The sequence below is a fragment of the Sapajus apella genome, unplaced genomic scaffold (genome assembly GCF_009761245.1).
Source record: "Sapajus apella isolate SASKATOON/1434 unplaced genomic scaffold, GSC_monkey_1.0 scaffold21, whole genome shotgun sequence".
Taxonomy (NCBI): Eukaryota; Metazoa; Chordata; class Mammalia; order Primates; family Cebidae; genus Sapajus; species Sapajus apella.
In genome coordinates, this window is record NW_022436961.1 from 8,355,044 (window position 1) to 8,381,021 (window position 25,978).

The 25,978-nt window shown below is 36.7% G+C and overlaps 1 protein-coding gene and 1 long non-coding RNA gene across 10 annotated transcripts in view; both read right to left on the bottom strand.

The window, feature by feature from the left end:
- The window catches only part of UNC5D (unc-5 netrin receptor D), a 559,433-nt gene that overhangs the window by 487,676 nt on the left and 45,779 nt on the right, over positions 1-25,978 (bottom strand). The gene's annotated exons all lie outside the window — the stretch shown is intronic.
- On the bottom strand, positions 18,008-22,402 carry LOC116558349. The gene is made up of 2 exons (XR_004271964.1): positions 19,304-22,402; positions 18,008-18,674 (listed from the first exon to the last, which is right to left on the bottom strand). It is a non-coding gene; the product is annotated as an uncharacterized LOC116558349 (long non-coding RNA).

Sequence of the window (25,978 nt, forward strand, 5' to 3'; positions counted from 1 at the left end):
AAGGAAGGAAGGAAGGAAGGAAGGAAGGAAGGAAGGAAGGAAGGAAGAAAGGAAGGAAGGAAGAAAGGAAGGAATGAATTTCCCCAAAAGTCTTGGTATCTAAGTGGTTCACACACAATTCTACGGTATTTTGCTAAAAACCCCGGCTCCCTTCAGAGGGCTGATTTCATGGGTCTCTGAGTTGGACTACAAAAGATTAGATGGTTTCTCTGTTTTTTGAACCACATCTATCTAATTTTAGAGAATCTCTGGACTTAGAGGGAAGGGACCTACAGGTGGGATGTAAGCCATTGAGACTTACCAGCTCTCAAGGAATTCAAGGCTATTTTAAGACAGTTCTGACTATGATTATTTCCTCATTTATATTCAATTAAAATCTGTCTTGTCATATCTATCCACCCAACTCTCCCCACTTGGAGTCACACAGAACAAATATAACCCCTCTTTCACATGTTTTCAAATATTTGATCACAGCTATCATAATTTGCTTATTTCTTAAAATAATAAGTCTGAAATTATTGCCATTTCATGAAGATGACCTTCAGAGTAAAGCTGGATGATCATGGGAAAAAATCATCAATGGTGCTGCTTCAATTCTTCAGCCTAAAATAATATAACACATTTCTGAGGCTTTCAAACTAATATAAATGAATATAATAACTTCCTTTTGTTCATGGCTGATTACATTATATTACAACAGCATGACTTCCAGAGCTAGCATGCAAAAGTAATTTATTTTTCTCCCACATCTGTAACTATTTGGGAGAGCAGCTAAGTCTTAATAATTATGCTGCAGACACAGTAAATAGAGCAAACCCAATAGGTCACACTGTGCCTATAGTTCAGAGAAAGAACAATTATTTTATCGCATATAATTTGCATCCAACATTTCATATAGAAAATGAAAGAGAAAAACATAATACTGGCTTAAGAAATTACTACAGCCTTTTAATATTCAATCTTTTTTCTAACAGCTTTTCTGTCTGGAATAGAAAAACACACACACACGAGCACACATGTGTGTGCACTTACAGCACAAATGACATGCCTGAACAATTTTCATTAAAAAGTCATTTCCTTTTAGGTTGTGATTCATTTTACTTTGTCTGACGTAGATTAAGTTATTATGAAATTAACTAAAATTGCTGAGATGTCATTCAATTTTTCTTTCTCTTTTCCTCCCCCAATACAAACACAATATTCCACCACCTAAAGAATGGTCAGAGTCAAGAAACGGGTTTTCTTCTTTCATCAACAGATATTGCCTGACACTTTTTTTTTTCTAAGTAGAGGAATACCTGCTGTGAAAAATGCAAATCAACAGCAAGCAAATACCTTCCCTGAGAACCATGTCTGTATCAGAGAGGCCATTATTGAGAAATCAAACCAGTGTGTTTGTGGGGTTTAGAATATTATTATTAGTGAAATATGTGAATATCAAATGATTCTCTTGTGACACTTAAGGGAAAAAAAAAAATCAAGTCCAGGGCAATTTTTCCTGCCAATCAAGAGATTCTGTCTAGACTTTCCTTGTTTTAGAAGTCAAACCTCATGGAGAGATCAATGTGAGCCCCTTGAGAAATGCAGTCTAATAGCGTTTGTTTTTTTGTTTTTTTGTTTTTTTTAACATGGAAGAGCTCCAAAACGTACAAAACAAAATTAAAAGCACCATGACAAGGATAAACAACTTAGGCTGTTAATAAAGTATAACTAGAGAACCTGAGTAAACTGTATAAGCCTCCAGAGTGAAATGGCTTTAGCTGACCATTTACAAGTCCTCATTTTGTTGCTGTAATGACTAAGATTGACTAAGACCTACATTAGCATTGTTCCCTGTGAAGTGTGCTTGCTTGCTGCTCTCAGAAGGCCTGTCTCCTCTTCAGAACCCGTAAACAAGCTGCCTCACAGTGGACAATTGATTTTAGGCATTCAAGCCCGTTAAGCTCGGTACAATTATCAAAAAGCAGGGGAAAGAATGTATCCAACTAAGTAAAGTCTCATTACTACACAACTTCTGCTAAGCAACAGAATTTTTATACCAGAAGTTAGAGTTAAGATCATGAAATTTTGAGTTGTGCTAACATAGATTAAAATGTTGGTTCCAGCACTTATAAGCTCTGAGGCTTTGAATAATTAATTTTAATTCTCTAAACTTACACTGTCCAATATTAGCCATGTATTCTACTGAACACTTGAAATGTGGCTACTGTGAGTGGGAAGGGGAATTATAAATTTTATTCTGTTTTGATTAATTAGAATTAAAATTTAAAAGTAGATCCTTTAATTATTGGAAAAACTTTGAGGCACGTTGGAATAATTTGGGTCTGTAAACCTATTATTTCAACAAAATATTTTATAAAATTTTAATACAGATCAATTATCTATTTCCAGGAAAATTTAGCATGCAATTGAGATGCACTCTATGTAGAAACAGGCACTGATTTCAAAGTCTTAGTATATAAAATAAGAATAAAAAATACTACATTAATAATGTTTGATATTGATTATATGTTGACATAATAATACATTGGATGAATTAATATATATATACATATATATATATATATATTTTTTTTTTAATTTATTTCCCCCATTTCTTTCTCTGTTTATAATGTGGCTGCTAAAAATCTTAAATTATACGCATAACTCAAATTTGTGACTTGCATGTTTCTATCAGATAATGCTTCTCCAAACCTTTGATTCCTTATTTGTAAAATGCAAGGATATTAACTACATTGTAGGGTTTTATAAAAATTAAAATGTACACATATAAAGCATAAGTGGTCACTTTTATTAAGACTATATTATCTAACACAGAGGATGGCATACTTTTCTTGTGCAGTATTTAATACCTTAAAGTCCAAATATCTTTCAAATGTCTATTTATTTCCTATACCACAAGTTTTTATTTTCTCTTTAATACTTTGAAATACGATATCTTCACAAATGCTTTACATGTGTTCTCCAAAGGATTAACAGATTTTTTTAAATGAAATTTAACTAATCTATCATGCCTTCAGATAGCATCCAGTCAAAATCCCTACTCTCTTTGGTATATCATGTGCACTTTAGTGCACAACTCAACCCTTATTGCATCTGGTCACAGAAAGAAGATTCTTTAAAACAGCTTTCTAAAATCTGCTAAAAGCCCTGGTGTAGCATAGCATCCAAGGAAAAGAAAGCATGGAGAGTGTCCTGCGATTCTCTCATTTGGTGATAAGGTCATTTTATTGCATCATTTTTCAGTTGCTTTTGGTTTAGCCCTCTGTTTTTATAACAAGGGAGGTATCCAGAATCCTAAGAAAAAGAAATTGTGGAGAGACCGAATTTCTCCCATGAAAGGATTTTCCAGATTTGGCTCTCAGCCCAACTCCGTTTGGAAATTCAGAGCTTCTCTCATTCCTTCAAACCCACTGGCACCACTGAGCTGCTCAATGCTAAATAAATATTTCAAATAGAAGAGTAAGCTGTTGAATTTATCCAAAGTGGATTAACAAGAGTCCAGTTCTATTCCTTCTTCCTCCCCGCTTCCCCCAGCATCTCTAATCCCATTTAATCAGGCATAAAATTTTATATCTCTCTAACTCATGCTCTCGCCACTGCCAAATTTCACAATTCATCTCCCAGGTTTGTTCTATCTCTTTCGCTCTCTCTGTCTCTGTTGAATAATTTTAGATTTACATTGCATCAATAGTTCCTGTACATCCCTCACCCATCTTCCCCTAATGTTAGTATTATATAAAACCATTGTATAATTATGAAAACCAGGAAGTTAATATTGGTACTATGTTCCTCGGCCAATTAGACTAAACCTTAATCTTATTAAGATTTCACAGTTTCCACATCAGTACCTTTTCTTCTGATCTAAGATCCATTCCAGGATCCCACATCACATTGAGTTATCATGCTTCCTTGGTCTCCAGTTTAAGACAGTTCTTCAGTCTTTCCCTGTATTTCATGACCTTGGCGCTTGCGCACGTGCGCGTGCACACACACACACACACACACACACACACAGAGAGAGACAAAAAAAAAATCTCGTCAATAATTTTGTAGAATATCCCTCAACTCGGGTTTGTCTGATGTTTTTTCCATAATAGAGTTAAGGTAATGGACTCTGTGTAAGGATACATTACTGATCTTGGACCCTTCTCAGCGCATCTTATTAGAGGACACCTACTGCCAATATGTCTTATTATGGCTGGTGCCAACCTTGATGGCTCTGTTAGCATGCTGTCTGTAAGTTTTACTACTGAAAGTTTTCTATGTTTCCTTCTATAATAAATACTTTAAAAGAGATACCTTGAGACTTTGCAAATAATGTGTATCTGCTCAAATTTTCACCCACGAATCTTATCACCTGTCCTACCTGCATCAATAATTACTGTATTATTTACCCAAAAGATTTTCCATTTCCCTCATTATTTTTACATTTTTAAATCAAATTCACTGAAAAAAAAAGTTCCTTCTCCCCATTCTTTAAGTATTCATTTTTACTAAATTATATAAGAAGGAGGCCATTTCTTTGATGCTGTCTCTGTACTTAAAATTCCTATATAATAAACTGCCACCTAACCTAAGAATGCAAACAAACCAAAATGTAATTTTGGAGTAGAGATTTTGTAACAGCTCTACTTAAGCCAATCAGAAGCAGTCAGCTCAATATGCCATCCTAAATAACAGAAATGCTCAGCCTACCATGCCAAAGTAAGGCAAACTCCTAGCTGTAACTAATCAGATAATTTTTGTACCTTGTTTCCAGGTTCAGCCGGTTACAGGTTGCTGCTCAGGTTGCTGGATGGAGCTCTCTGAATCTCTTCTGGTTCTGAGTGCTGCCTGATTCATGAGTTGGTTTTGCTCCGACAAGCCTCTGTGAGATTTGTGTAAAGCTTTTAACATTTGTATCAATATGGACTTATCTAGATATTAATCTACCCCATGGTTTATAATGGAATACCGTTGTTATTTATTGATCTATTTCTCAAATTGTGCCGCCTTTGACCATGGAGAACTCTTGCAGGTTGACTCCTGTATCCTTTCAACATGGCCTTATCCTTTTTGAACATTTTCTTACTTTCTGGCATGATGAGACATCTCAAGGTCATCTTACATTCTCCCTGCTCCATCTCTGGAATCAGTAATTTCTTGAACAAGGTAATTTCTTTGATTAAAAAATTGCATTTAGAAGCCAAGATCTAGGAGCAAGCTGTGCTTATTGCTACTGGAGGTTCATTGCTTCTAGTTCCTCTCAATAGGCAGAGCTAGGAAATACATGGATGTATACACATAATCATACACACACATCTATATTTCTGTTGGTGTCTATCTGCATATACATTAAAACCGATGCATTTATATTAATACCTCTGATTCCAATCCACCACCACAGGGTTTATTCTACATTCCTCCCTCTCCTTATATATAACTTGATTTTTTTAATATAAAGAAATCTACCTCTCATTATCTACAAAATATGATTTCTTCAATCCCAGAACATCAAAAGAAACTTCACAATTACTATTCCATACCTCTGTGGGAAACAAAGTTACTATCTGAAGTACAGTATTTGCTATTTGTCCCTCCTTCTTGTAGGCTTTGGTTCCATAATAACTAGTCAGAATATTGTTTTCCAAAGTTACTTAGGTTAGTTCTTCTTCTTCCTCCAGGTGGGCTAGGTTCATTTATTATTGCTTGTATTCTCTTTGGTTTCTGATTAATTTTATTTTTATTTATATAAATGAAAAATTACTCTGGTTCTTTTTTCTTTTCTTTTCTTTTTTTCTGAGATTAAGTCTCATTCTGCTTCCCAGACTGGAGTGTAGTGGCATGATCTCAGCTCACTGCAACCTCTGCCTCCCAGGTTCAAGCGATTCTCCTATCTCAGCCTCTCAAATAGCTGGGATTATAGGTGCACACCACCACACCCAGCTAATTTTTGTATTTTGAGTAGAGATGGGGATTCACCATGTTGGCCAGGCTGGTCTCAAACTTCTGACCTCAGGTGATCTGCCCACCTTGGCCTCCCAAATTGCTGGGATTACAGGCATGAGGCACCATGCACAGCCTACCCTGGTTCTTAAAGGCCAAACTAAACTAAGGTATAAGAGAACTGCTGTTCTTTCCTCCTTTCTACTACCTTAGTTCTCTTCCTTCTACTTTTTCCTCACCCACTTCCTATAGGTAATTTATCTCACTGTTTTCTGATTTATCTTTCCAGTATTTCTCTTGTGCAAATTAGCAAGTGCATGCTTATTTTTCATATATCCTTTTTATTTTATTAAGTAAGAAATATATTATAGTAGCCTTTTTGTGCTTTGCCTTTCCTCTTAAAAGCATATCCTGGCAATTATTCAATAGCAGTCAATTCACAGTAATTTTCCTCATCCTACTTTACAGCTGCATTGTTCTACATTGTGTAGATGCACTATCATTTATTCAACCATTCCCTTAGGTGTGAATATGTAGATAGTTTCTAATATTTTACTATTACAAACAATACTGCAGTAAATAATCTTATCCGCTTGTCTTTTTATATTCTTGGAGGTAGATCTTTTGCATAAATTCCTGAAAGTGAGATCCAGAGTTAAAAGGTGGTCTTGTTATATATTGCCAACTTTTCCTCCAGAAGGGCTGTATCAGTTTGCATCTCCACCAGCAAAGTATGACAGTGCCATGCTTTACGTATTTTTTTTTACTTTTTCTTCTAACACATCTTCCACAAAGCACAGAAATCATGAAGAGGGAAGACAGGAAGGAGAGAATAAAGGAAGAATTGACCCAGCAGTCTTAACACATCACTGTCCAGCTTAAGAATGGCTGACAATTTCTTACTGCTTGTGAAATGAAGTTCCTATGCAACTGAAGGCTCCTGCAAGGCTCTTTCCAGGTTTAGCAACTCCCTCCCAGCACTGCTCTTATCAGGGCACCTGCCAGTAAAACAGTCTGTGATCAGTTTCCAACGTTATCAGTTTGGTCACACTCTTCCCTTTGCTTGCAATTCCACACTCCCACCCATCATAACTTATTTCAGGAACTGTATTCCAATTGGTGCTTCAAGCTCAAATGTCAACTCTACTTTCTCAGAAGAAGTGTGTATTCTACCTACTCCTTAGTGCTCTAGAAGTTCTTCATTCACACCATCATGACTGCACTGAATCCACTGTGGTATTATAGGCACCAGGCATATCTAGCTCCTTTGCACAAGTGTTTAATCATTGACAATGGAGACATTATCTTTGAAGCTCCAGCACTGCAGGTGCACCAATTTTGAAATAAAAAATGGATAAACAATACATAAAAATAGCATTACCCTTTATTCAAAAGCATATTTCTGTTTCACATATTTCTTCTAATCATTTTGTTAATGTTCAAGTACCACTTTCCTTAACAAATACATTTTGAAAGTGCAAATGCCAATATTTAAATTCAATACTGCCAAGTATATTATGCTTCCAGTACTTTCCTCTTGACATTATTTGGAACTTTGCTCTATTTCTTAGGATATTGTGTAGCCCTTACTGATATTGAACACATATGTTTGAACCCCACTCAACATACATGTACTTTATCAGCCCTCCTCCCCTCCTTGTAGTATCAAAAAAATAATAGAACAATCAAAAAGATTAAAAACCTAAGTACCAATCTTTATTCTGACAAATGGTCAGGTGACGACAACACAATATACTGAGACATTAATTTGTATTTTGTTTAGATGCCAAAGGAGACTTGCCCATCCCCCTAGCTCCAACACACACATTCAAGACAGTACCGAAGCTTCTGAATCCAAGAAAATTGAAACTTCTTTTCTCCCAAGTAGAACTAACACACAATTGTTCATAAAAATACACACTCAAGGCTGGGTGCGGTGGTTCACACTTGTAATCCCAGCACTTTGGGAGGCCAAGGTGGGTGAATCACCTGAGATCAGAAGTTCAAGACCAGCCTGGTTAACATGATGAAAACCCCTCTCTACTAAAAAGCAAATACAAAATCAAACAAAACAAAATTACACACCCAAAGAGGCTCAGAGCCAAAGTTTAGGGTTGAAGTGGATGGGGAATGCGTACGGGTGGGAGAAATCAGGAGTGGCTAAATTGAGGAGAAAAGGTTAACTTCCCTTCAACTTGGAAAGAGCCAGGGATTATGGGGCTGTTTCTGTTAGTAACAGAGTCCTGGATCCTGCTGGTGTGCAGAGTTCAGATAACTGGGACAGATGCTGCTCCCAAGACTTGCATATTCAGAGCAGCAGAGGAAGTCCCTGTAGGTGAACAGGCAGAACTTATGTACTGCAGACAGGACTCCTACAAGGGGAAGCCCTGTGAGCAGCCTGAGACTGACCAGAAAGATCACCAGCACTGACTGTGAAGATAGAGAGGAATGCTACTGACTAAAGGCCAGGCTCCTGTCTTCTGTTTCAGACACGAAAGAAGCCTCCCAATTTGTGACCCCACCCAGTGGAAGTCGTGGAATGTTGTAAAATTGGTGAGTTAGGGTTTTAGTACTTTTAACATCCTGCTGAGTGTAGATAGTGAGCCTTATTAAACTTGCCAAAATTAAAAAAATATATATTACATCTTATATCTGAGTGTTAGGGAGCACTATTCACACCTGTCACATTTATAATGTATTAAATCCCAAAGCAGCAAACACTGGAACTTCATCTACACACTCTCACCAACAAGTCCTCTAACATCATTGGGAAGGGATTCAGATTAGAGGTAACAGAGAAAAGGCCGGGTCTATATCTTAGTGTAAAGACCAGACACCTGTTGAAGTGAATTCTGGTTTCTTTGGCTCCCCAGCTTCCTGATGTAGCCTCAGCCAACTTACAAAGCGGAATAATGTCCTCAATAGATGTGATTCCATCATTTAACTACTTCTATCCCCTGCTATGTAAATCATGGGAAATAATGGTCCAAGCAGTTGGACACAATATCATTTCAAAGGCCTCTTCACCCTTCTACTCAAATATTTTCTGATATGTAGATGCCTATAATTTATTGAAAAAATAAGAAAGCCTTTTTCAGGCTACAATTCAGAACAGTTTTCTTTAAAAATTAATCCAATAGTCAAGAATTCTTTGTATGACTGCTATGAGAATTTTTTCTAAGTAGAAAAGGAAAGTGAGAGATAGAAAACACTTATGACTGAGGGAGGCATCAGGAAAAAAGTGCCCAAATAGAAGTGTTATAAACACACTTCACCGCGTTAGCTGAGGCAAACCCTGTGGTACTCAATGAAGATAAACATAAGTTTTCCACTGAAGAGCATCAACTAGACATCTGTTTCTCCCATGACTTATAAAATTTGTTTTGTGTAAGTGTTCTGAGTTTATATTTAGGATTTTCAACTTTAAGAAATCTGTTACTATCAATATTATTATGTGGTTGACTTTAAATATCACAAATTGTCATGGCATTATTCACTCACTGCCTTTAAATGTATGATAAAAATATGGGTATCACAGTACAATGAGTGGTGTTGTATATAAGAGACTGGGGTGATATATTTACTTTGGCCACTAGAATGAAATCAACCAATATATTTTTAAATAAATTCAAATAAGATATACAAATGGCCAACAGATACATGAAAAGATACTTAACATGGCCAGTCACGCTGGCTCATGCCTGTAATCCCAGCACTTTTGGAGGCCAAGTCAGATGGATCACCTGAAGTCAGGAGTTTGAGACCAGGCTGACCAACATGGTGAGACACCCCTCTCTACTAAAAATACAAATATTAGCTGGGCGTGGTGGTGGGCACCTGTAATCGCAGCTAGTTGGGAAGTTGAGGCAGGAGAATTGCTTGAACCTGGGAGGTGAAGGTTGCAGTGAGCTGAGATCGCACCACTGTACTCCAGCCTGGGCAGCAAGAGCAAAACTCCATCTCAACAAAAAAGAAAAGATACTTAACACAACCTGTCATGGGAAAAATGTAAATCAAAACCACAACGACATATCATCTCACGCCTGTTAGGGCTGCTATTATCAAGAGGATAAATGATATCAAGTGTTATCAAGGTATGGAGAGAAAAGAGAACCTTGTACACTATTGGTGGGAATGTGAATTGGTACAGCCATTATGGAAAACAGCAAAGATGCTCCTCAAAGAACTAAAAATGAACCTACGATGTAACTAGCAATCCCTGTTCTGATTATCTGAAGGAAATAAAATAAATGTCTCAAAGAGGTATCTACACTTCCATGATCATTGAATTATTATTCACAATTGCCAGTATGTGGAAATAACTATGTTCATCAACTGACAGATTAAAATTTTTGTAAATTTACAATGAAATATTATTCAGCTATAAAAAAGAAAGAAATCCTGCCATCTGTGGCAACATAGATGAACCTGGAGGGCATGATGCTAAGTAAAGTAAGCCTAACAGAGAAACACAAATACTGTATGATCCCACTTATGAGTACAGTCTAAAGGAGTCAAAATCAGAAGCAGAGAATGGAAGGGTGATTGTCAGAGAGTGAATAGTAGAGGAAATGGGAAGATATTGGTGAATGGCTATAAACTTTCAGTTATAACATAAATAAGTTCTGGAGATCAAATATACATCATGGTGATAACATTTAACAATACCATGTTTTCTACTTGAAAACTGATAAAAGGGTAGATCTTAAGTGTTCTCAACACATATAAAAAAAGCTGACTATGTGAGATGATGGATGACTTGATTGTAGGATAGTTACCACTTCACAATGTGAGTGTATGGCAAATCTCTTTGTGCTCCTGAAATATATACTATTTTATGAGCCAATTATCTCAATACAGCTGGGGAAAATTTTTTTAAAAAGCAAATATAAAATAAAACACAGTTGATCCTTGAACAAAACAGTTTTGAGCTGTGTGAGTCCATTTATATGCAGATGTTTTTCAATAAATACATTGACAATTTTTTTGGAAATTTGCAACAATTTGAAAAAAACTTGTAGATGATCCATGTATTTTAAAATTAAGAAATATTTTACAAATTAAGAAAAAGGTACAAAATTATTGTACACAATATATAGAGATGCCAGTCTATTTTGGCAATCACTACCATAAAATCCATTGTAAAAAATTAACATTTATCAAAATTTATGCACACACTTACAGATCATACGTGGAGCCATTTGCAGTTAGGAGAAACGTAAACAAACTTAAAGGTGCAGTATTAAATCATAACTACATAAATTTAACTGTAGTCCACTCTGTATTAATGTAATGACTTTGTAGCTACCTCCTGTTGCTATTGTAGTGAACTCAAGTGTTGCAAGCCTATACTTAAAATATGATATGAAACTAATCATCTTTCGGTGAGCAGTTCATCTCTCCAGTAAATTGGGTATAACAGTACAAAGTGATCTCCCATGGTTCTTGTGTAATTTTCACTGTATTTAGTGCAATGCCATAAACCTCAAATAACACCATGGGATGCATACTCTTCCAAAGCACTGCTAGTGATGCTGAGTGTTCTCAGGAAGCAGAGAAAAGTCATGTCATTACAAGAAAAAGTTGAGTTGCTTAATACATACTGGAGATTGAGGTCTGTAGCTGAGGTTGCTAGCCATTTCAAAATAAATGAATTCAGCATAACAACCATTGTAAAAAAAAAAAAAAAGAAAAAAAAAAAAAGAAAGAAAGAAAAAAAAAGGAAAAGAAAATTTGTGATGTCATCTCTGCATTTATACCAACAGGTGTAACAACATTTCAGCTTTTGTGAAACACCTTTTTATTTCATGTTGAAAATGCAGCTTTTATGTGGGTACAGGATTGCTATAAGAAAGGCATGCCTATAGACTCAAGATCCAAGAAAAAGCAAAGCAAATTCATTATATGATACTTTGAGCAAAAAGAATTAAATGCCAGCTAAGGATGGTTTGATAATTTTAGAAAGTGATTTGTCTTTAAAAATGTCAAGATAACAGGTGAAACAGCTGCCAACTAAGAGGCAGCAGACAAGTATCTAGATGCCACTAAGAAATTATTGAGAAAGGGCATCTACTTGAACAGGTTTTTAATGCAAATGTAAATACTCTATTCTGGAGGAGAAAGTACCACGGAGGACATTTATTAGTAAAGAAGAGAAGAAAGCACCAGGACTTAAGGCAGGAGAGATAGGCTAACTGTGCTGTTTTGTGCAAATGCAGTCGAGTTTATAATTGCCCTTATTTATAAAGCTGCTAACTCCGGAACCTTGATAGGAAAAGGGAAACACAGCTGCCAGTCTTTTGGTTGTACAAGAAGGCCTGGACAACAAAAGTCCTTTTCTTGGATTGACTTCATTGATGCTTTATCCCTGAAGTCAGAAAGTACCCTGCCAGTTAGAGTCTGTCTTTTGACGTTCTTTTAATGCTGAACAACGCTCCTGAACACCCAGAACCCCAAGAATTCAAAACCAAGGTATCTAAGTGGCCCACCTACTACCAAATATGATGTCTCTAATTCAGTCTCTAGATCAGGGGGTCATTAGGATATTTACCTTACGGAGAGAATTGTCAACACTATTGAGAGAGCCCCAATAAAGAGGATCATTTAAGAGGAAAAAAAATTATAGTATTGAAGATGCCATAATTTTTATTTAAAGAAAAGTTATGAAAGCCCTAAAATCCAGAAACAGTAAATTCCTGTTGGACAAAATTGTTTTTCAAATGTTGTGCATTACTTTACATTTACCACAGAGACAATCGTGGAAATCATGAAAGAAATTGTGGGCATGGCAAAAAAGGTTGGGGGAAAGAGTTTCAAGATACGGTCCTTGGAGAAATTAAAGAGCTAGTAGATACCACACCAGAGAAGTTAACGGAAGATGACTTGATGGAGATAAGTGCTTCCAAACCCGGACCAGATGATGAGGAAGGATACAGAAAATAAAGTGACATTAGACAAGCTGAAAGAAGGGGTCCCTTTATTCAAGACTGCTTTTCACTTCTTTTACACTATAAGCCCTTCCACGGTAAGAGCACTGAAACTAAATCAAATGGTGGGAAAAGGATCAGTAGCCTACAGAGACATTTTTAGAGAAAATAGAAAAGCAGAAATATCAGATAAATTATGATTTATTCCCATAAAGTTACATCAAATGTGCCTGCCTCTCCTGCTTCCCCTTCCACCGCCACTACCTCTTTCACCTTTGCTATCTCTGAGACCAAACCCTCATCCTCCTCATCCACCTCAGCCTAGTTAAAGTGAAGACAAAGATGAAGGCTTTTATGATGATCCACTTCTACTTAATGAATAGTAAATATATTTTATTTTCCTTATGATTTTCTAATAATATTTTCATTTCTCTATCTTACTGTATTGTAAGAATACAGTAGCTGGGAATGGTGGCTCACATCTGTAATCTCAGCACTTTGGAAGGCCAAGGTGGGTGGATCACGTGAGGTCAGGAGTTCAAGACTAGCCTGGCCATCATCAAAAATCAGCCATACATGATGGCACAGGCCTGTAATCCCAGCTTCTCAGGGAGCTGAGGCAGGAGAATTGCTTGAACCCAGGAGAAGGAGGTTCCAGTGAGTCAAGATTGCACCACTGCACACCATCCTGGGCAACAGAGTGAGACTCTGTCTCAGAAAAAAAAAAAAAAAAAAAAAAAAAGAGAGAGAGAATAATGCATATAACAAAATAACACACACACAATATGTATAAATCGTTTATGTTACTATTAAGGCTTACTAACAACAGTAGGTTATTAGTAGTTAAGTTTGGCGCGATTCAACAGTAACAGGAAGGTATTTGACTCCACTGGTGGGTCACTATTCCTAAGCCCTGTCGCTTTGCAAAGCTCAACTGTAAATTCAAGTTCCTTTTTTTTTTTTTTTTACCATTTTTGAAAACTTTGACCAATGTCCAACATTGCAACGCTACAATAATTAGAAGAAAATTTTTCCACTAGAAATGAATTAATAACTGAAGTTCTGAATATGCAGCATGAACTAATCCTGGTTTTAAAAATCCCTAATGGGCTTTGTAGCAATGCAATTTGGCAAAGTGAGTAAAATCCTCACATAATAGATAAAGGTAATTAGAGATGCAGAACAAATTCTTTTTAAATGCCCTGAATGCTATTCGGACACTTTACTTCCTTCTTCAGAAATGGGAAACTAGTGAACGGAAGAAATGAGACAAATCAAGAAAAGAATATGGGAAAATCAAACTATATCAACCTCAAAGGGATCTGGGGCTTGAGAGTTGTTAGAATTCCTTCTAGCTATTTTGACTTTCCAAAATTTCCCAAGAAATGGGCCAACTTGCAATTAGTGAATCTCTCTATTTAGAAATAGCCTAACTTCAATTAGCTTGCCAAAATGGGGGATAAAAACTAAAAGAAAGTCAGCAGGTGAATGTTTACGGATAATGAATACTTTTTCCATGGCTACACAATCTCTTCTCATAACTAACAGCGATCATTCCAAAGAAGTACACATTTGTCTTCAGTGTATGAAGAATAAATTGGTTTTATATCAAAAATAATCACCTGATTAGACTTCAAACTGAAACTTATCTTTACAAAAAAAATGCATCACTTGGAGCTACATCCATAACTGGTCTACTTGAAATTCAACAGCAAAACAGAGAGAAATAAAAGAATGGAACAGAATAAATGGAATTTAGAATCAAGGAGTACCAGAAGTGAAATGTCCTTAAAGGCCACACAATCTACCACCCAAACCAATGTCAGCTTAAAGAAGCAGAGCCCCAAGAGGCCACTCAAGTGTCTGAAAGCCAACCAGTATACACAGGGAAAAGCTGAGTCCAGAATGAAATCCTCAGTTTTCCAGCTCAGTTTTTTTTTCTACTGCAGAATCAGGCCTGTTTTCCCACAAGCAGCTGCAGAGGCCCATGGATATGCTGAATTACTAAGCAAGTGATGGCCAGACTACCAAGGATGGCATGAGAACTTGCTGGAGATATTTTCTTAGCATAGTTTGCTCGTTGACTTATACAACAATAAATAAGTGATTTCAAATTCCTTGTCTCTTTTTACTGTTTTTTACTTAAATTCTATTTTGTCTGATGTAAGTTAATTATCCCTGCTCTCTTTCAGTTCCCATTTGCATAGGAAGCCTTTCTCCATCCCTTCTCTTTCAATTTGTTTCATTATTAGTAATGTGAGTCTCTTGTAGGTGTCATGTGGTTAGATCTTGTTGTTGTTTTTTTTTTTTATCCATTCAGCCACTCTATAGCACACAATTTGCTCCCAGCTCATGAAAGGCAATTCTGAGCAACTCAGTTTCTACTTGGCTTACTGGGCATTGGTTTAGAGATATAATTCAAAAAGCTCTCTCCCCAAGGATAGTCAAAAGTAGCTTATCTCTCGTTACCTCTTCCAATTTCTCTGACACCCCTTCTAGTCACACTTTTTAAAAATTTAATATTTAAACATTTATTATTGCTATATTTGATTGACAAATCATTATATACATTTATGGGAGATAATGTGATGTTTTGGTACATTTTACACAATATGGTATGATTAAATCAAGCTGATTAACATATCCTTCACCTTGCTTACTCATCAATCTCCATGGTAAGACACTTGAAATTTATTCTCTTAGTTACTTTGAAATATATAATACATTATTATTGACTATAGTCACCTTGTTGTGAAATAGATATTAAATCCTACTCTTCCTGTCTATTTGAAGTTGGTAACCTTTGATTAGCAACTTCACATTTCCTCCCTCCCCAACCCTTACCCTTACCCCAGCCTCTGGTAACCACTGTTCTACTCTCTACTTCTGTGAGTTCAAAGTACAGTCATATAGTATTTGTCTTCTGTGCCTGGCTTACTTCAGTTAGCCTCATGTCCTCCAGATTCATCCATGTTGTCATAAGTGACAGGATTTCCCCCTTTTGTAAGTCCAAAGAACATTTTATTATGTATATATGTATCTATACCACTATTTTTTAATTCATTCATCCATTGATGGACACTTAGGTTGCTTTCATATCTCGCTATTGTGAATAATGCTGCAATAAACATCCTTTAGACACTGATTACAGTTCCTCCGGATATATACCAAGAAGTAGAATTACTGAGTCATATGATATTTCCATCTTTAGTTTTTGGACGAAGCTCCATAATATTTTCCATAATGTTTGCATTAATTTAATTCCCAAGGATAATATACAGAAGTTCCCTTTTCTTCATATCCTCTCCAACACTTACCTTTCATCATTTTGATAAAGACATTCTAAAAGGTATGAGGTGATAACACTATGTGATTTATTTTTATTTGTTTTTTTTTTTTTTTCAGAGTCAGAGCCTCACTATATTGCTCTGGCTGTTCTCAAATAATCCTCCTGTCTCAGCCTTCCAAGTGGCTGAAATTACAGGCACATGCCACCATGCCTGGCTTTTTCACTGTGATTTCATTTTTTTCTAACATTTTGTGATGCTGAGCATTTGTTCTTGTACCTATTGACCATTTACATATCTTCTTTTCAGAAATGACTGTTCGAGTACTTTGCCAACATATAACTTGGATTGTTTTCATGCTATTGAGTTGTTTGAGTTCATTGTTTATTTTAGATGTTAATCTCTTATCACATGTATTATTTTTATTCTCATAAATTTGTTAAGATTCGTTTTGTGGCCTAATGTGTAATCTATCTGGAGAATGTTCCATATGTACTTGAAGAGAATGTGTACTTTACCATTGTTGGATGGAATGTTCTGTACATATTTGTTAGGTCTATTTGATATACAGTATAATTCAATTCCAGTGTTTCACGATCTGAGCATTGTTTAAAGTGTGGTGTTGAGATTCCCCTACTATTACAGTATTGCAATCTATCTCTCCCTTCAGATCATTGAATTATTTATACATGTAATTCAGTGCTACAATATTTAGTGCACATATATTTACAATTTTTATGTCTACTTGATGATTTAACTCATTTGTCATTATGTAATAAACTTCCTTGTATCTTTTTATTGTATTTTTGTACTTAAATTATATTTTGTCTGATATAGATTAGTTAACCCTCCTCTCTTTTCGTATCCATTTTTATGGAATAATATTTTCCAACCCTTCTCTTTAGCTCATGTGTCCTTCCTGGTAAGGTGAGTCTCTTATAGGTAGCATGTGGTTAGATAATATTTATTTTTTAATCTAGTCAGCCACTCTATATCATTTTATTGGAGAATTCAATCCATATATATTCAAGGTAATTATTGAGCTAAGAACTTGCTACTGTCTTGTAATTTGTTTCCTGATTGTTGTTTAGATCCCTTCTTTCTTTTTTTTTTTCCTCTCCTGCTGTTTTCTTTTGTTGTTTCACGATTTATATGGTAATATGCTTTAAAGCCTTTATTTTCCATTTTGTTAAACTTCTATAAGTTTGCACTTTTGGGGTGGTCATGAGGCTTACATAAAATATCTCATCTTTTCATATGCCTTCTTCACTCTTTTTCATTTTTGATTTTTACTACTTTAATTGGATAATTTCAAATGTCCTACATTTAAACTCACTGATTTTTCTGCTGCTTAAGTCTGCTTTAAAGTTTGTTTGTTTGTTTGTTTGTTTATTATGAGATGGGGTCTTACTCTGTCACCCAGGCTAGATTGCAATGGTGCAATCATGGCTCACTGCAGCCTCAACCTCCAGGGCTCAAGCAATCCTCCCACCTCAGCCTCTGAATATCTGGTACTACAGGCATATGTCATTATGCCTGACTAAATTGTGTATTTTTTTGTAGAGACAGGTTTTCTCCATATAGCTCAGGCTGGTCTTGAACTCCTGAACTCAAGTGATTAGCATGCCTCAGCCCCCCAAAGTAGTGGGATTTCAGGCATGTGCCACCATGCCCAGCCTGCTTTGAAGCTTTTTATTGACATTTTTGGTTCAGTTGTTATATCCTTTATCACTATGACTTCCATTTGATATTTTTTTTGTTTCTTCCATTCTTTCGTCAAATTTTTCATTTTGTTTATAAACTGTTTTCCAAATTTCGTTTAATTTTCTATCTGTATTTTCTTGCAATTCCCTGAATTTCTGTTACAGGATTATTCTAAATTCTTTGTCAGTGATTTCATAGATCTCCATTTATTCTGGGTCTATTATACAAGCTTTATTGGTTTCTTTTGTTGGTGCCGTGTTGCCTGAGTTTTTATCTTGTATCCTTATATCGGTGCCTGTGCATTTGAGGAGAAGCCCACATCTTCCAGCCTTTGCAGGTGTTCTTTTGGTGGCTATAGTTCTTTACTATTTAGTCTACCCTGAGATTCTAGATGGGTAGCTGGCAGCCTTTGCTTAGTGTCAGGTTCTATAATTGGGCTGGGTTGTTTCTTGTGCTCTGAGATCAAATAGTATTGCTGGCTGTGCTCTGTGATCAGTGAAATCACTAACTGAACTTTGCCATCAGGTGAGGCTGCTGGTTGGGCTCTGCAGTCATGTCTGATTAGGTAGAGTTGCAAGTTGTCTTCCCTGACTCGGCAGCACTGTGGCTTGGAACCTGTGGTTGGGCATGGCCCTATGACAGGCTCCCATACTAGGTGAGATTTCTGTGGTTTTTATGCAGCCAGGCAAGATGGACAAGGCCAGATGATATGCCCTATAGATATTTGTGGACTTGGGCTTACCTACTGGTCTAGGGTAGAGTAGAGCACCAAGGTTTGGTGGTGGCCAGATGCTCTTCCCATGGGTAATCATTGACCTGAAGCTGCCTCCTGACATGGGAAAGACGTAATAAAAGCATCAGGGCTTAGTTGAATCACCTCTCCACTGCTAGGTTTGGGCAGGACCAGATACTGTGTCCATGAGTAATTACTGACATGCAGTTGCTTCCCTCCCAATGTGGGCAAGATTTCATGTGAGCACCAGAGCTTAGTTGGATTACCTCTCCATTGCTAGTGTCAGGCAGATCCTCCCTCCATAGATAATCATTGGCTTAAGAGCACATGGGCTATGTGGGAAAGCTTACTAGCAATTCAAGCCTAGAAGACTTACAGACGGTGTTTCCTACAGCATGACACTGTTGGCTAGTTTCTCTGGTGTGGCACTTCTGTTGGCTAGAATGTAGAACCACCACCCAGATCTGTGTGCTGGTAGTTGTGAGCACCACCCCCATTCTTTGTTTCTAACTGACCCCAGATGGTCTAGCCCTACCAATACTCCCAATGTCTCCTGTGGGATTGGCGTTTCTTTGAAGGGTCCCAAAATGGTGAGGAACCTGAATGCCCACCTCAAACTCACTTTTTCCAATGTAGAAATCATAGATCCAAGTGAATTCTCTGTACATAGTTTTGTACCAGTTTAGGAGAGGTGCAGCATGGTCAAAAAGAACAGTTTCTCTTACCATTCAGTTGTGGCTTTTCTCAGTTCTGCAGTCCAAGGGGTTGTCTCAGCCTCACTCCCAAGTTCGTGAATATTTGGGATGGTATTCCGGCCTGTGGATAGTTGCTTGTTGGATTTCTGTGAGGGGAGTAAAGTTAAAACAAACAAACAAACAAACTCCTATTCCAGCTTCTTGCTTGTGTCACTACGGGAAAATGGTCACACTTTCTTAAAGCCATGTATGTTGATTATATTTGACACACAGAGTGAAATGCTGCCCTATTTTTGATGATAATGTCTTCTAACAGTTGTCAAGACTAATTTGACAGAAGGCTACAGTAATTTCTAACTCCAAAACAGCTTTTTCATTTTTATATAAAACTTTGGGACCTCATAAATAGTTATTATTTTTTTATTTTTTCTTTAAAAAATGACATACTCACTAAATTGTGACTTATATTTCTAATGTTTCTGATTTTTTTTTCAAGATTATACTGTCATATCAAATTTGCTAACTGTGCAATCACAGAACTTTCACCTGAGTGGATTACAAACACCAAAATGTAGCTAGATAGAAAACTGCTTATAATGTTGATAGCCTCATTGTCAGATTCATGGATAAGGGAATAAATCTGTGGATTCCCCTGCCCTTCTCCTGGGGTAAGGCTGACTCCTTACCCCAAGGAATGGGTGAAACCCCCTTCCCTAGGGCTCACCCAGAAAGACATCTTCAGTAAGAAGCTTAACCTGTATACAGCAGTCCTTACAATTCTTTGCTCTGGATTAAGAAAAACAAATTGTTTTTTCTAGATCCCTGAATAAATATAATTGATCAATTAGCTTGATTTTTATCCTTTATCTCATATAATAGCAAATTGAATGCTACCCAGAAAGCTTATTGGATTCATCTATCATTTCCCCTGAAGAAAATTTAATGTTATTTACATATTCATAGAACCCTAGAAATTGAGCTTATGCAAAGCTTCATCTGAAACCAATTACTACTTTTAAACAAAACTATAGCCAAACATTCAGGACAATGGTTATCTTCCAAATGCTACAGAATGTCCTAGCATGAATGACATAATTGTCCCAGGGAGACCCAGGGAAAGGTGTTTGCCTAAAGATAAATTAGCCTCATCTTGCAGAGAATAGGTTGGAAAAATCCACAGGTCTTTTCCTCATCCATGAGTCTAACAATGAGACTACCACTCTGTCAAGTAGTTTCATATCCGTCTAGCTGCAGTTTGGAGTTGACAGGCCACAGAGGTTGAAGTCTTATGATTATATAATTTGTGGTATTATATAACAGCATAAATTCAAAAAGTCACCAAAATATGAGTGTTATTATTTCATGAGTGTATCATGTAGGTGTTGATATCTTATCTTGAAGCCAACTAAAATGGGTCTATTCTAAAATCATCAGTGATAAAGGTATCAAATAGGAAGAAAAGCACCCCAGGTCAAAAGAGGCAAACTGATTAAAATAACTTTACTATATGGTATAGAGCTCAGAGATAGAAATGTTTTGCTTCTAGAAAAGAAACATTATATTTTAAATTAATTTCTCCCAGATTTTTCCTATTGCTAAATCAGAAAATAGATATGGCTTATATGTCAGTGATAACAGATAAAGATAACTGTGAAATTGTCAGGAGGTAAAATATCTCGAACTCATTGCATTAAGTCTGGGATTTAGATGGACAGTGCTAAGAGTAGTGAAGGAAGGTAATTTTTTTTTTTGTCATTCTTGTGCAAATAAAATCTCTGTCACCAAAGGTAGTGAATTTTTAAACATTTATTTAAAAGATGGTTTTGTAACCTGTATGTTTTAAAGAAATAAACATTTGCTATTAGTTTAATAAAAGTTGCTTATGCCCCCATGAGTCCATAATTATTTTATATACATAATTTTTAAACTCAGTATGATTATTTCAGTGAAAAACATACACTAGCATAATATAGTTTAATATAGTCTTATGCAGTCTTTATTTTTTTTTATTTATTCATAAAACTGGCCAAGACCATGATTTTCTGTTGGTATTCTCACTAAATCTTTCTGCAATTTAAAATGAATCAATTCCAAAAAAGACTTCCTAGAGAAATTACTCTTGTTAAAACTTTCAAGATTCATTTTTAAGAGGGTAGGTACTTGAATGAATCTATATATAAATAGATCTCAATTATGGCTGTGCTAGAATTATGTGGGGGAACTTTTGAGAAATGCTGATGCCTGGGCCCCATTCTAAAACAGCTTAGGAATCTCTGAATTTAGGACATGGGTATGAGCGTTTTTTAAGCTCCACAGGTGATTCCAATCCACATCTGAGGACCCCTGCTAATTTGTAACGTGACATGACATGCCTGGCTAATAGGGTTCTTTAATGTTTCACCTTCCACCACAGATATCATTAGAGGAAGTAGCCTGCTAAATATTGATGTTGCAGTCACAGACTTGAACATGAACAGTTAGAAATCAACCCTTATACTTGTATGTTGGGGACAAAAGTGGCCAGAAATATTCTGACAGAGAGTGCTCTATTAAAAAAAAAAAATTACATGAGCAAATTTTCTCAAATTAAAAATTGTTCTCCTTTGCACATGATGTAGTTTTGCTTTAATTTTCTTTTTCTCTACCATTGACAACTTCAAGAATGAAAACTACCCCAAATAACCTCCCAAGAACATTAAGTCACCAAATAAAAAATGTTTGTGTCGATCACATGTCAACTGGCATTATTACTTTTAGCCAACCTGGGAGTTATAAAACATGGAAAGTGTTAGTAAAGGCTGAAAGTCTATTAAGAGAAACACACTCATGCTTCCATATAGTAAAAGAGTTTCCCGAAAAAGAGAGAATCCTTTATTAAGTACTTCACTATAAATTTTAAAAAGTAAAAAGCCCTAATCAGTATATTTAGCAGTTCCATTAGTGCTATTTGAAGTAGCTGACTTTCCGTTAGCTGATGAATATTATTATTCCAGGATGGAATAACATTAAAAAAAAAAAAAAGGGAAAGAAAAGAAGGATATGTTGCTTTGGGTTGCTTTTTTTCTTTTTCTTTTTTTTTTCAAATAACTTGTTAGCTAAGCAAAATAAAGTTCAGTTTAGAAACAACACATTTTAAAGAACACAAGAAACATTTATATCTTGGAGTTTATGTTGCCGAATCAAGTTTTATAAACTCTCTTCTATATTAATTTTGGTAACAAGGATTTGTTTATGCAAAGTCATATATGTGGGACAAAAATATAAAAAAAATTATACCCTCTCCCTGACAACCCATATTCCTAATGAAGAGACTTCACATGTGACAATAATTTCTGATAATCCAATTATGGAAGTAATTACAAACGGCTATTGAGAAGGGTTATGGGATTGTTTAGTATAAGTTTGGCTTATTGCACCTTACAAGAAGAATGTAGGCCATTATGTTACACTTGCATAATTTGCAACCACATTTTAGCTGTAAACAGGTATAAAGAAAAGAAAACTAGGACAAGAAATTGTTTAAAAGGTCTGGCTGCCAACAAACTGAGAGCATGCTGTCCTCCTTTGATGCTATGGAGGCATCAACAGCAATATTGAGAGAGTGGCCGCTGTTTCATAAGGCATTTTAAAAAGAGCCAAACTATGACTACATTACTTATCTTAAGAAAAACAATTTGTTAGACTAAATTCCTGCTTCTGCAAATTGCTCTGAGCCTTTGGAGATTTAGAACTGCTCTTTACAGCTGAATACGGCTTAGCTGGCTATTAAGTGATGGAAAATAATACAATATTTTAGTGCCTAAAAGAATAACTGAGTACATGTGCAGGGGTAAGTCATTAAATGTGGATATTCAAAAGGTGATACAAAAGTAACCCACACAACAGAAAATGTAAAAGCAAAAGTATTTCTAGATTTAGGATACCGTCATAACTCTATTCACCAAACCAAATGAAGTAAGCAGGCTAGAAATGGAGAGGAGAATATCTGCTTAGAAGTATCAAAGTCATGGTAGGATTTAGTTCCCATCCTAATGAAGATTCAAGGAACAGCGCAACAGGGCTGTCCTAGACCTCAACTATAAGGCACATTCCCAGGGGAACACTATGCAGGAATACATCACACAACCCATAAGAGGCTCTTCAGGGAAGGTGCCAAAGCAATGTTAACTTTTTAAAAAGAAGAGGGCTGGGCGTGGTGGCACATGCCTATAGTCCTAGCTACTTGAGAGGCTGAGGCAGGACAACTGCTTGAACCCAGGAGGTGAAGGCTGCAGTGAGCCAAGATAGTGCCACTGCACTCCAGCCTGGGCAACAGAGAGAGACTCTATCTCAAAAAAAAGAAAAGAAGTCTGGCCAAAAGAGAGAGAGAGAGAGAGAGAGAGAGAGAGAGAGAGAGAGAGAAAGTATTAAGAAAGAAAAACTGTAATTACTCATTTGGTGCAAAAAACACTTGCACTCAGTAACACAGGTATAGCTTTTTGACAAATGGTACCCCTCATACAGCCCACATAGTACAAAGACATCAAAATGTTTCTCTTTCCTTGAACCAGGGCAGAAGACTGCAAAGAGAAAATGAGGAAATGTAACATTGTCAGTAAAAAGAGGTGAATTTTCATCAGGGCAAAGAATTAGAAGATTTGAAACAAGGGCTTCAGTATAGAGAGGAGTTTGCCCATGGGGAGAAGGATGCACAGAAATGTGATCACAGAACTGAGATCTGAGGCACAGCGAAGGCCTGGTGAGATGTCGAAGAGCTGAGTGAGTTCCAGCGAGGGGAACAGAAAGAGAAGGCTTTGTGCCCACAGTGCCGGGGAAAAGGCATCAAGCTGAGAGATGTAATGAGTTGGGAGACAGGCACACATATGTTTGAAATAAATATCATTTTGGAGCTCTATTTTTGTTAGGCAATGGGAAAGACGGAGAAAATTTAGGAATGGGAAAGACATCGTTAGGGTTGAGCATTAGAAAGATTAATCTCACAAATTGAGGAAGGACTTAATCTATGGGGAAGAAAATCAGCAATAGAGAAGTCCACTGAAATACACGCTTTCAGGCAAGAGAAAACTGAGGCTACACTGGTGGCAATAGAAAAGGAAAAAGGCAGCGGTAGTAAACTAGAGTGTGCATATATCTAAAGACATAATTTGTTTTAAGAGGTATCAAAGAGTATTGCAGATATTTCCAAGACTATATGAACTCCATTTTAGCTGACAGTGGGGTTCAGAGAATCACCGGAGGATGTGCTCCCTTTCATTATTAACGACCCCACCAACAGTAACAACTACAACACACACGTGAATGCACAAGCACATCAATACCTACACAGAATCTCACAGATCAATGCCAATGCAGAAATAAATATTTGTAAGCTTCAATCTGGATCTAATGTATAACATGAGACACAGCAGACTCTCTCACTAAAAGATCAAAAGATTAAATACCAGGATGTCACTACTGTCTTCTCAAAAAGGCCCTCCATCACAGGTATTTTGTAGAGTGAGTGGAGAAAGTACAGATCCACCTCAATAAAGAAAAGGCAGGACATGCCTGTAATCCCAGCATTTTGGGAGGTCAAGGCAGGCAGATCACTTGAGGTCAGGAGTTCAAGGCCAGCCTGGCCAACATGGTGAATCCCCATCTCTACTGAAAATACAAAAGTTATCCAGGTGTGGTGGCGGGCACTTGTAATCCCAGCTATTTGGGAGGCTGAGTCAGGAGAATTGTTTGAACCCAGGAGGAGGAGTGTTCAGTGACCCAAGATCATGTCATTGCATTCCAGCCTGGGTGACAAAGCAAGACACCGTCTCAAAAAAAAAAAAAAGAAAAAAAAAAAAAAAAAAAAGAAAAGGTAGTTATTTATAATGTTCATATGCTTGGATCTTTAACTGCATAATTGATGAGAGTGTGTTCTATTTCTACCATAAGAGTAGTCAGAATCCTGAAATTTTTTTTATTCTACAGGCCAAGTCTATAGATTCCATTTTCTACTTTAGTTTGAATTTGCTCTAGCTAATTGGAAGCTAGGGATCTTTTGCCAGCGGTAGAGCCAACAGCAACTGCAGCCTGAGCCTGTCTCTACCTCAATGTCTTTCTGAAGCCAAGCAAGGTCACTGCATATCTGTTCATCATCAGAGCATGATACATGTGTCTAGAGGTAGCTGGGTTAAAGGTAGAAGGGAAGAGTCACTGATGTCTCTTGAGGTTTATGGGAGTAAAAGACCTGATTACTAACTGGCCGCGGAAACTGATTCTACCACATTTTACATTTGGAATCTGTGTTCATTAATCACCACTGTGACTTACAACAAAAGTACAATGCTGACAAGTTTTCTCTTCATTGCAAAGGGTCAGTCCACTTGGGAGCAATTTGCCACCCACATAGAATTTACATTATTTTTACATTCTCTGGATACTGAACATCACTGTATCTCAGAAGCAACTGGTTCTTATTCTCAACATCGTCTCTCCCCACTATAATACAGACTCACCAAGGTACAGGTGAACAACTGAATGAAATACCAAATACTCCTTTTGAGTTTATTTACCTTCCTCTTTCAGAAACACCCAAGGAAAAATACCTTAACTCAACTCTGTAAGCATCAGTCACCATTTACATAACGAATGAGTACACAGGCTCTGAGTGCACACAGCAACATCAGAATTCAGCACACTCCGTGACCTCCTCCGAGTAGCTCAGCAGGGTGA